The following is an 8,860-nucleotide window of genomic DNA, read 5'->3' as shown; positions in this document are numbered from 1 at the left end:
GCCTGAAGACTGGCACGCAAGACCAAAGGCAGAGCATTTAAGTTTGGAGTCATTAAACAGGGGTGGAGGGAGAGAGTAGAGATTAAGCTCTTCCTTACAGACTGTTTTTAATATTTCTGTCTTTAATCTCCTGCAGATTTTGTGGCACAGCAGCTGGGACCTATCTCAGTGCTGCACACAGCAGCACCCACTGACGGACTTTGTGCCAGGCACGGAGCACAAGCCCGTCCTGGGGCAGGCTCCTGGCCCCAGCTCCCACTTCTCGGCTCTCTCAGTCTGGGAGCTTGGCCACCCGCGGCAGCCACTGAAGAACTGAGCCCTTGAAGCACTGCCCGTCCAAGGGAACAGGGAGCAAATCCATCCCTGAAGCTGCTTCAAGCTGCAATTAACGTGAAACATTCCCTTTCCATATCAGTCCTTCATTTTTATAGCTTATTCCCAATCCACAGTTTCATTGTAACTGCTAGATAAATTCATCCAGAAGCATAATTTCACCTTATGCTATACGCACCCTGTAGTAATTTTCCCCTCGCTGGATACTCTGGGCAAGATCTCCAAAGACTGGACCCATTTTTGCAGCCATGCTTAACAAGGGCCCTCAGAAGGGTTTTGTTTACCAGCATTTGTCAACTGTCTTTGCAAAGTCTTTGTCCCTCTCATCACAACCGTGGGGCAAACGCATAGAAGTGAATTTGTTTCTGCCTGCAGTCTTATGATCACCTTTACTGTTTCTCCAGGGCAAGACACCCGAAGCCCCTGCAGCCACAGATACAACTACCACAGATCCTAAATAAACAGGTTTTGTTTATTTATTTTAGCAATCACCGATCAAAACTGGAGTTAAGTGCAACATATCTTGGTCTGAAGATGTAATTCTGAGAGCACTGACCCCAGCAGGTCCCACCTTCTCCTGAGGCAGGAGGTCAGCCAAGCTCAAGCCAGGCTGGAGAGGGGCTCCTGACACTGTGCCACCCTGACATAGCTGGTCATCTGCAGAAGTGGTACTGTTGGAGGTGAAGGAAAGGGAAGGCATGCCTATCACCTCTGCAGGTGCCCTTGGTGCCCCTGTGGGGCTCCGACATCCCTTTTCCCTCTGCTGCTCCATGAGATGGGAAGGGATCCTCCTAGAGCTCCTGATCACTCATTGTGTGCCACCTCTTTCCCTTGGGGAAAGTGATCTGGCTCCACCACCTCTCATCCTCAGGAGGAACAAGGAGGACAGATAGCACAAGGGAAGCGTTATGGGAACTGCTCCTGTGATTATTATCCAGCTGAGATTGTGAGGAATGGTAAGTAAGGAGTCTGAGTAAATGAAGGATAAATGCAGGAAAGGGGAGGGGGTGCACTGAGCATGCTGGAAAAGAGGCTTGTGAGCCCATGGGAAGGCCAGGACAGGGCTGGCAGCAGGATTTGTTTATGAAGCCAGCTGTCTGTCTCTCCAGACCCCACCACCCTGGGAACACAGAGTTTTGGTGTCTCACAGTGGGACGCTGTACCCAGCCTTGGAAATTTCCTCCCTGAGCATAGGGCAAGACTCTTTCTTTTCCTGTCTTACTTAATATCGTCCTCCTGGGACCCTCCACACAACTATCAAATTGCAAAGGGAATTAATTTCTGTTTTTTAAAGATAGAAGGGCTTTTTCTTCCTCACATTGTTGCTTGCATGAAACCTCACGGGCCTGAACAGAAGTATTATAAATCTGAAAAATGCTTAGAAGGGGTCTCCCACATCTCCTTCAAAACCTAATAGTGCACAGGAAAATGTGTTACTAGAAGGCCATCATTGTACCACTCACGTCATCTTCCCTATCCCACTCTTTATTTTAAGAAAACACTGGAAATTACTTTTTCTAGTTTGTGGACTCTGAAATTTTTCTAATGGGTGTTGTATAGTGAATGGGAGCTTGTTGACAGTAGGTTTTCTTTCCTTAATTGCCTTTCACAGCCCCTACAGAAATATTCCAAGGACCCCAGGGTTTCTTGTGACCACAGATTGAAGGCTGCCAGCCTAGAGGAACACACCACCCACCGCAGGCGCTGTCGAAGCTTCCTAATGATACACCAGCCTGGGCTTGCCAGCACCCTATGCCTCTTGCTGCTGACTGCTCTTGAGCTGAGTGAGCTTAGTAGATATAATGGGACATTCAGCCTTACGTGATGCTGAATTGCTTCTATACCAATCCACGCAGCATGGGCAACAAACAGGAGGAGCTGGAAGTCACCATGCCGTTAGAAAGCTATTGGCATTATTGAAACCTGATGGGACAAATCTGATGACTGGAGTGCAGCTATTGACGGCTACGGGCTGTTCAGGAGGGACAGGTGAGGAAGCAGTAGTGGAGGGATTGCCCTCTATGTCAAGAAATGGGTAGAGTGTGAAGAGCTGTCTCTGAAGAATAGCCACGACCAAGTTGAAAGCTTATGGGTAAGAATTGGAGATGAGGCAACAAAGGGAACCTTGTGGTTGGTTTAGTGGTGTAGTGGTGTAGTACAGGCTGCCCAATCAAGGGGAATCTACTGCTGAAGCCTTCTTACTCCAGCTAAGGGAGGTATCGCTCTCACAGGCTGTAATTCTGATGGGGGACTTTAACCACCCCAACACCTACTGGAAAAGTAGCAGGGTGACCTGTAGACAATCCAGGAGCTTGTGGAATACATTGAGGATAACTTCTTAAACCAGGAAATAGACAGGCCTACCAGAGGGGATGCAATACTGGACCAATGCAAGTGAATTAATCAGTGACACCAAGACTGGAGGCAGTCTGGGCTGCAGTGATCATGCACTGGTGGAGTTCACAGTCCTGAGGGATATGGGTCAGGCAAAGAGTAAACTCATGACCCTGTATTTTAGGAAGGCAAACTTCCAGCTCTTCAAGGAGTTAATCAATAGGACTCCCTGGGAATCTGCCCTCAGGAAGAAGGGAGTAGAACAGAGCTGGCAGACTTTTAAGGATACTTTCCATAGAATGCAAGAGCTCTTGCTTCCCAGGTGTAAGAAATCAGGAAAGGAAGGCAATACACCAGCATGGCTGAACCGAGACCTGCTAGTCAAACTAATGGGGAAGAAGGAACTGCACAGGCAGTGGAAGGAGGGACAGGTATCCTGAGAAGAGGACAGGGACCCTGCCAGTTGTATAGGGATGGTGTCAGGAAGGCCAAGGCGCAGCTGGAGCTGACCTTGGCGAAGGGATGCAAAGAATAATAATAAGGGCTTCTACAGGTATGTCAGCTAGAAAAGGAAGGTCAAAGAAAGTGTATCCCCCCTGTGAACACAACTGGCAAATTGGTAACAATGGATGAGGACAAGGCTGAGGTATTCAACTTTTTTGCTTCAGTCTGCACTGTCAATCTCTCTTCCTACACCTCTCAAGTGGATGGACCACAAGACAGGGACCAGGGGAGCAAAGTCTCTCCAGCTGTAAGAGAAGCTCAGGTTTGAGACCAGCTGAGGAACCTGAACATACAGAAGTGTATGGGACCTGATGAGATGCACCCCAGAGTCCTAAGGGAATTGGATGATGTAGTTGCCAAGCCACTCCTCATGATGTTTGAAAAGTCATGGCAGCCAGGTGAAGTCCCCGGTGACTGGAAAAAGGGAAACATTGCCCTCATTTTTAAAAAGGGTCAAAAGGAGGACCTTAGGAACTACTGAACTGTCAGACTCACCTCTGTGCCTGGGAAGATCATGGAACAGATCCTCCTAGAAGGCACATGTTAAGGCACATGGAGGACAGGGAGGTGATTCAAGATAGTCAGCGTGACTTCACCAAAGGTGAGTCTTGCCTGACCAACCTGGTGGCCTTCTATGATGGAATGATTACATTAGTGGACAAGGGAAGAGCTACAGATGTCATCCATCTGGACTTCTGTAAGGCCTTTGACACAGTCCCCCACAAAATCCTTCTCTCCAAATTGGAGAGATATGGATTTGATGGGTGGACTTTTCGGTGGGTAAGGAATTGGCTGGTTGCATCCAGAGAGTAGTGGTCAATGGCTCAATGTCCAGATGGAGATCAGTGACAAGTGGTGTCCCCCTCCGTACAGGGACCAGTCCTGTTCAATATCTACATCAATGACGTAGGCAGTGGGATCCAGCGCATCATCAGCAAGTTTGTAGACAACACCAAGCTGAGTGGTGCGTTTGACACACCTGAGGGACAGGATGCCATCCAGAGGGACCTGGACACCATCCAGAAGGACCTGGACAAGCTCAAGAAGTGGGCCCATGTGAACCTCATGAGGTTCAACAAGGCCAAGTGCAGGGTTCTGCATCTGGGTTGGGGCAACCCCTGGTATCAATACAGGCTGAGGCATGAAGGGATAGAGAGTAGTCCAATCGAGAAGGACTTGAGGGTACTGGTGGATGAAAAGCTGTACATGAGCCAGGAATGTGCGCTCGCAGCCCAGAAAGCTGACCATATCCTGGGCTGCATCAAAAGGAGCGTGGCCAGCAGGTTGAGGGAGGTGATTGTGGCCCTCTACTCCGCCCTGGAGAGATCTCACCTAGAGTATTGTGTCCAGCTCTGGAGTCCTCAGTACAAGATAGACATGGACACGTTGTGGTGGGTCCAGAGGAGGACCACAAGAATTATTAGAGGGATGGAACACCTATCCTGTGAGGACAGGCTGAGAGAGTTGGAGTTATTCAGGCTGGAGCAGAGAAGGCTCCAGGGAGACCGTAAGGCCTCTCAGTACTTAAAGGGGGCTTATAAGAAAGATGGGGACGAACATTTTAGTAGGGCCTGTAGTGACAGGACAAGGGCTAATGGTTTTAAGCTAAAAGATGGTAGAGTTAGACTAGACATAAGGAAGAAATTTTTTACAATGAGGATGGTGAAACAGTGGAATGAGTGGTAGATGCCCCATCCCTGGAAACATTCAAGGTCAAGTTGAACAGGGCTCTGAGAAACCTGATCTAGTTGAGGATATCCTTGCTCATTGCAGGGAGGTTGGACTAGATGACCTTTAAAGGTCCCTTCCAACCCAAACCATTCTATGATTCTATGATAGGGGACCGTTTGAGAGGTTTTGTTGTTTTTTTAAAGGAAATTTCTCTGAGTCAGAAGAACCTATAATTAAAAGCCATTAATTGGCCAGAGAGGCACTGTGGATTTTTAATAAATCTTTAGAAGGAGAAAACAGTGGAAGACTTTTTCTTCATTGATGCAAGAAAAGAGTATCTTAATAAATGGCTGTAAGGGAGGAAGTGCTGAACATAAAGATGAGCAGTAACAGTGGAGGAGAAATTGGCTAAAAAAACCATCCTTGCTACAAACCTGAAGCTTTGAATAATACACCACAGAACTCATCGCAAAGATAAAGTGATGCATGAAACAAGGAAATGAATATTATGCAAAATCAAAATTAAAAAAATCTTAAGTACTTTCCTAGGGTCAGCAGGAAAGCTGATGGAATCATGTAATCACAGATACTTCTTTTTTATTTCACAGTGAAAACTGGTTTGACTGGCCAGCTTAGAAAAGCAATGTTCATGTCACTGTAGAACTTAAATAAGTAAAAGTCACTTCACTTAAAAGCAGGCTACTGTGTGCTAAAACACATTATGAATATAAATTTATCAGTCTGACAAATGATCAGTGTGTTTGTATCTGCATGGGGATATAGATCATTCAGTAATAATCTTAACCCACTTTTAATCCCAATAATGCCATATAATACCGATGTGCAACCTGCTAAGTGTGTAATTCTGTGGTACCAAGAATGCTCAAGGGCACAATACATGCTATATCTCAGTCACTGTAACTCTAGCCATAGGAAACCTGGAAGTTTGTATTCAAATTTGTGTTTACATGGTGTAGACAAGCTAAGGTATACAAATTCAGGGACAGTTTTAAATAGTTTACAGGAAATTAATAGGAAGTTCCTCACTGTACTGATGCTCACTCTGATGCTGAGCTCTTCATGCTCATTACTCACCAAAAAACCTTGATGACTTGGTGAGGCATCGTGTTATATTGAGTTTATTTTCTTATTAATAAGTGTATTTTATGCCTATTGTGGTGTGTGTCCTCCTCTCCTGATCAAAACAGAAACACACTAGCATACATTAGGCATTTTAGGTATTACATACAAAGTGAATTATCACATCATATTATTTTAAAAGTGGGGAGGGAGGTGGAAAGAGATCAAGCTACCATAAAAAAAAAAAATCTTTTCTCCATGAAACAGAAAAATGTACTCGACTTCTGCGGGTTTACACAGGTCCAAGCTTTCTGGGCTGTGGAACAAATCCACTGTAAGTAACTGTGACATTTTTCAATATACTGCAGAAGAGAAATACACTGAGGGAAATATTTCAATCTCAAATAATTTGGGAGAGAAGTGTTTTACAACCAGAATTATGTCTGAAAAGTGTTTAAGTACTAAAGCCCCCACTTACCCTTGGGTGACCTCATTGCATTCAGAGGCATTTCAGCAGTCTAACCAGGGGCACCATTTGTTTCTTGAAACATCCATAATTATATGATCAGAGAGTTTTTGAAAATTGAATAGACAGCTGCTTACAATTGATATGGTTCCAGCTTCACAGTGCTGCAGTGCTTGACTTGTCAGTTATGGGGAGATATATCTTTTATCCTTGCCCCAGTCCTGTTGTGTATCAGACTTCCTTGCTTGTCTGCCCACAGCAATGTGTGCTGGTTTTGGCAGCCTGCAGTGCAGCTAAATATAGTCAATGGAGACCATTGTTTTAGTAGCGAGCATCAGCTTAGCAAGCAGAAACAGTTATGTTCTGCTTTGAACACCTCCTTTTACCCTAAGGCACACGCTTTAGGGGAAAAATAAAAAACAACAACGCACATGTTAAGACCTGGAAATCCACATTCACCTGAATTAAGGTCCCTTGCCAGCAGTGTAGGCCTGATCCAATCCTTGTTAAAAAACAGATGAGGGATTTCTGTTGACTCCAGTGGCACCAGATCAGCCTCCTAAAGGAGCAGGTTCCCCACCACCACCTTTTTTTTAAACACCATGTTCTGCTTAGGCACCTCATAACACCATGTGCAGAGGCCAACTGCAGAACTGCAGGTCAAGCTTGAGGTGAAGGGCTGGTGGTGTTGACACCACCACCCATATTTTTTAAAGCTTTGTATTTTGCAAGTAGTATCCTGTAACTTTGTTCACTCCGTTCTTTGTCTGGAGAACTAACTTGCTGATGCTCTGAACAGAGTTCGAAAAGTGGACTGGAGCACTATATAGTGGTGAATGCCACCAAAGGTAAATTGAGTTCAACACACACTTGAATCCTTGTACAGCTTTGGGCAGATCTTTACAGCTCTCAGCGACCCAGTCAATTGACATTTGTGAGTAATGGCCTTGGTAATAGTAGCTGATTTCATGCCAATAAGGACCTTAAAAAAACCACCAGTGGATGCTATAATGACGTAGGATAGCTCTTCTAATGAAGTTCCCTTTGCTAGATCCTGCTTGCATCTGTCGAATTTTGACCAACAATGCCAACAGTTTGCCTTAGACTGCTCTGTTGTTAAGTGTCAGTAGACATAGTTCTGCCATTCCTCAGGGTGAGGTATATACCCTGTCCATAAAACAATCCTGTAGTTACCTTACCAGAAAGACTTAAGGCTGATGCTTCTTTAAGTGGAGATGTGAGAAGGGGCATGCGAGTTACCTGGATAGCAGCGATGAGCCTTTTCTTCCTCCAGCAAAGTACAGGCCTTCCCTACAGAACTTTTTGTTTGGTCCTGAGCATTCAACAGCCTTCTTCTCTTCATAGACATTCATGGATGTCATTCAGATTTTGGCAGCTAAACACTCCCAAGGGTCCCCTAGGACTCAGTGCCTTCATCCCCAAGGAACGCCCAGATGCCCATGAGCCCAGGCACACAAGCAAGAAGCCAAGACTACTTTTGTTTTCAGCTTTGCCCAGTCAGAGACAAGCTGATTGAACAACAGCTATAATAAACAAATTTAGGTCAGTAACCAAAATAGAAAGAAAAGTAAGTCTCACAAAGAAACCCCCACACGGCAAAGATAACTTAAAAACTTAATTTAATGACCTAAACAGCAAAAAACTGTGAGGTGCCACTGCACATTGCAGCTTGCGCATGTGTTTGGATCTGGTGGCAAGATTTCTGTTCTTTTTCAATTATTATTTTTAAGCCCAGGGGAAAACACACAAAAGTAACACTGGAGTTTAAAAAAGGACTTTAAACACCAGTCCACGGATTGCTTGTCCGTTTCTTCTCAAAAACTTAGAAAGGCCTGAGCCAGGAGCTTCTTTGCATGCCTTCTTTGCACGCTCTCCTTCCTGCTCCTTCTATGTGGGTCTTCTTGGGCATTACATTGTGCATCTTGAGCATGGCATTGCAGCCCTGGCTCTGGCACTGGCAGCCTGAATGAATGCAGGCAGCTGCCGTGCTTTGTCCTGGCCTACTCGAATCAGTGCCACCGGGCAGCTGGCACACGCGGAGTGGAGGATCAAAGTCATGTCGGAAGCTCGCTGCAGGGTTCCGGTGGGTTATGTATGGAGCCACGGGCTGCTTTGCCAGGGGGCTGCTGAGTGCCTGGGAAGCAGGGAATTCCCTTATCAGAAAGGGGAGGAAGGACTGAATTTAAGCATCTCTGGGTTATGCAGGAAGTTTTTCTGTTTTGGATTTTGAGATGTGGTACCTGAAGTCCTTAATACAGTTTTCAAATCATGTCCAAACGACGGCACTCAAGGAACCCCTAGCAGGACAAATTGGTATAATTTCCTAACTTTTCAGTGCCTGACAATTTGTTTTGGAGCGACACGCATACAACAAAGGCCCTTTCACAGAAAAATGAGTCCACTTAATAAACAAATGCTCTTTATGTAAACAAACCAGTGGGGAAAAATAAC

The sequence above is a fragment of the Chroicocephalus ridibundus genome, chromosome Z, assembly GCF_963924245.1.
Source record: "Chroicocephalus ridibundus chromosome Z, bChrRid1.1, whole genome shotgun sequence".
NCBI lineage: Eukaryota > Metazoa > Chordata > Aves > Charadriiformes > Laridae > Chroicocephalus > Chroicocephalus ridibundus.
Note: the sequence above shows the minus strand (reverse complement) of the source record.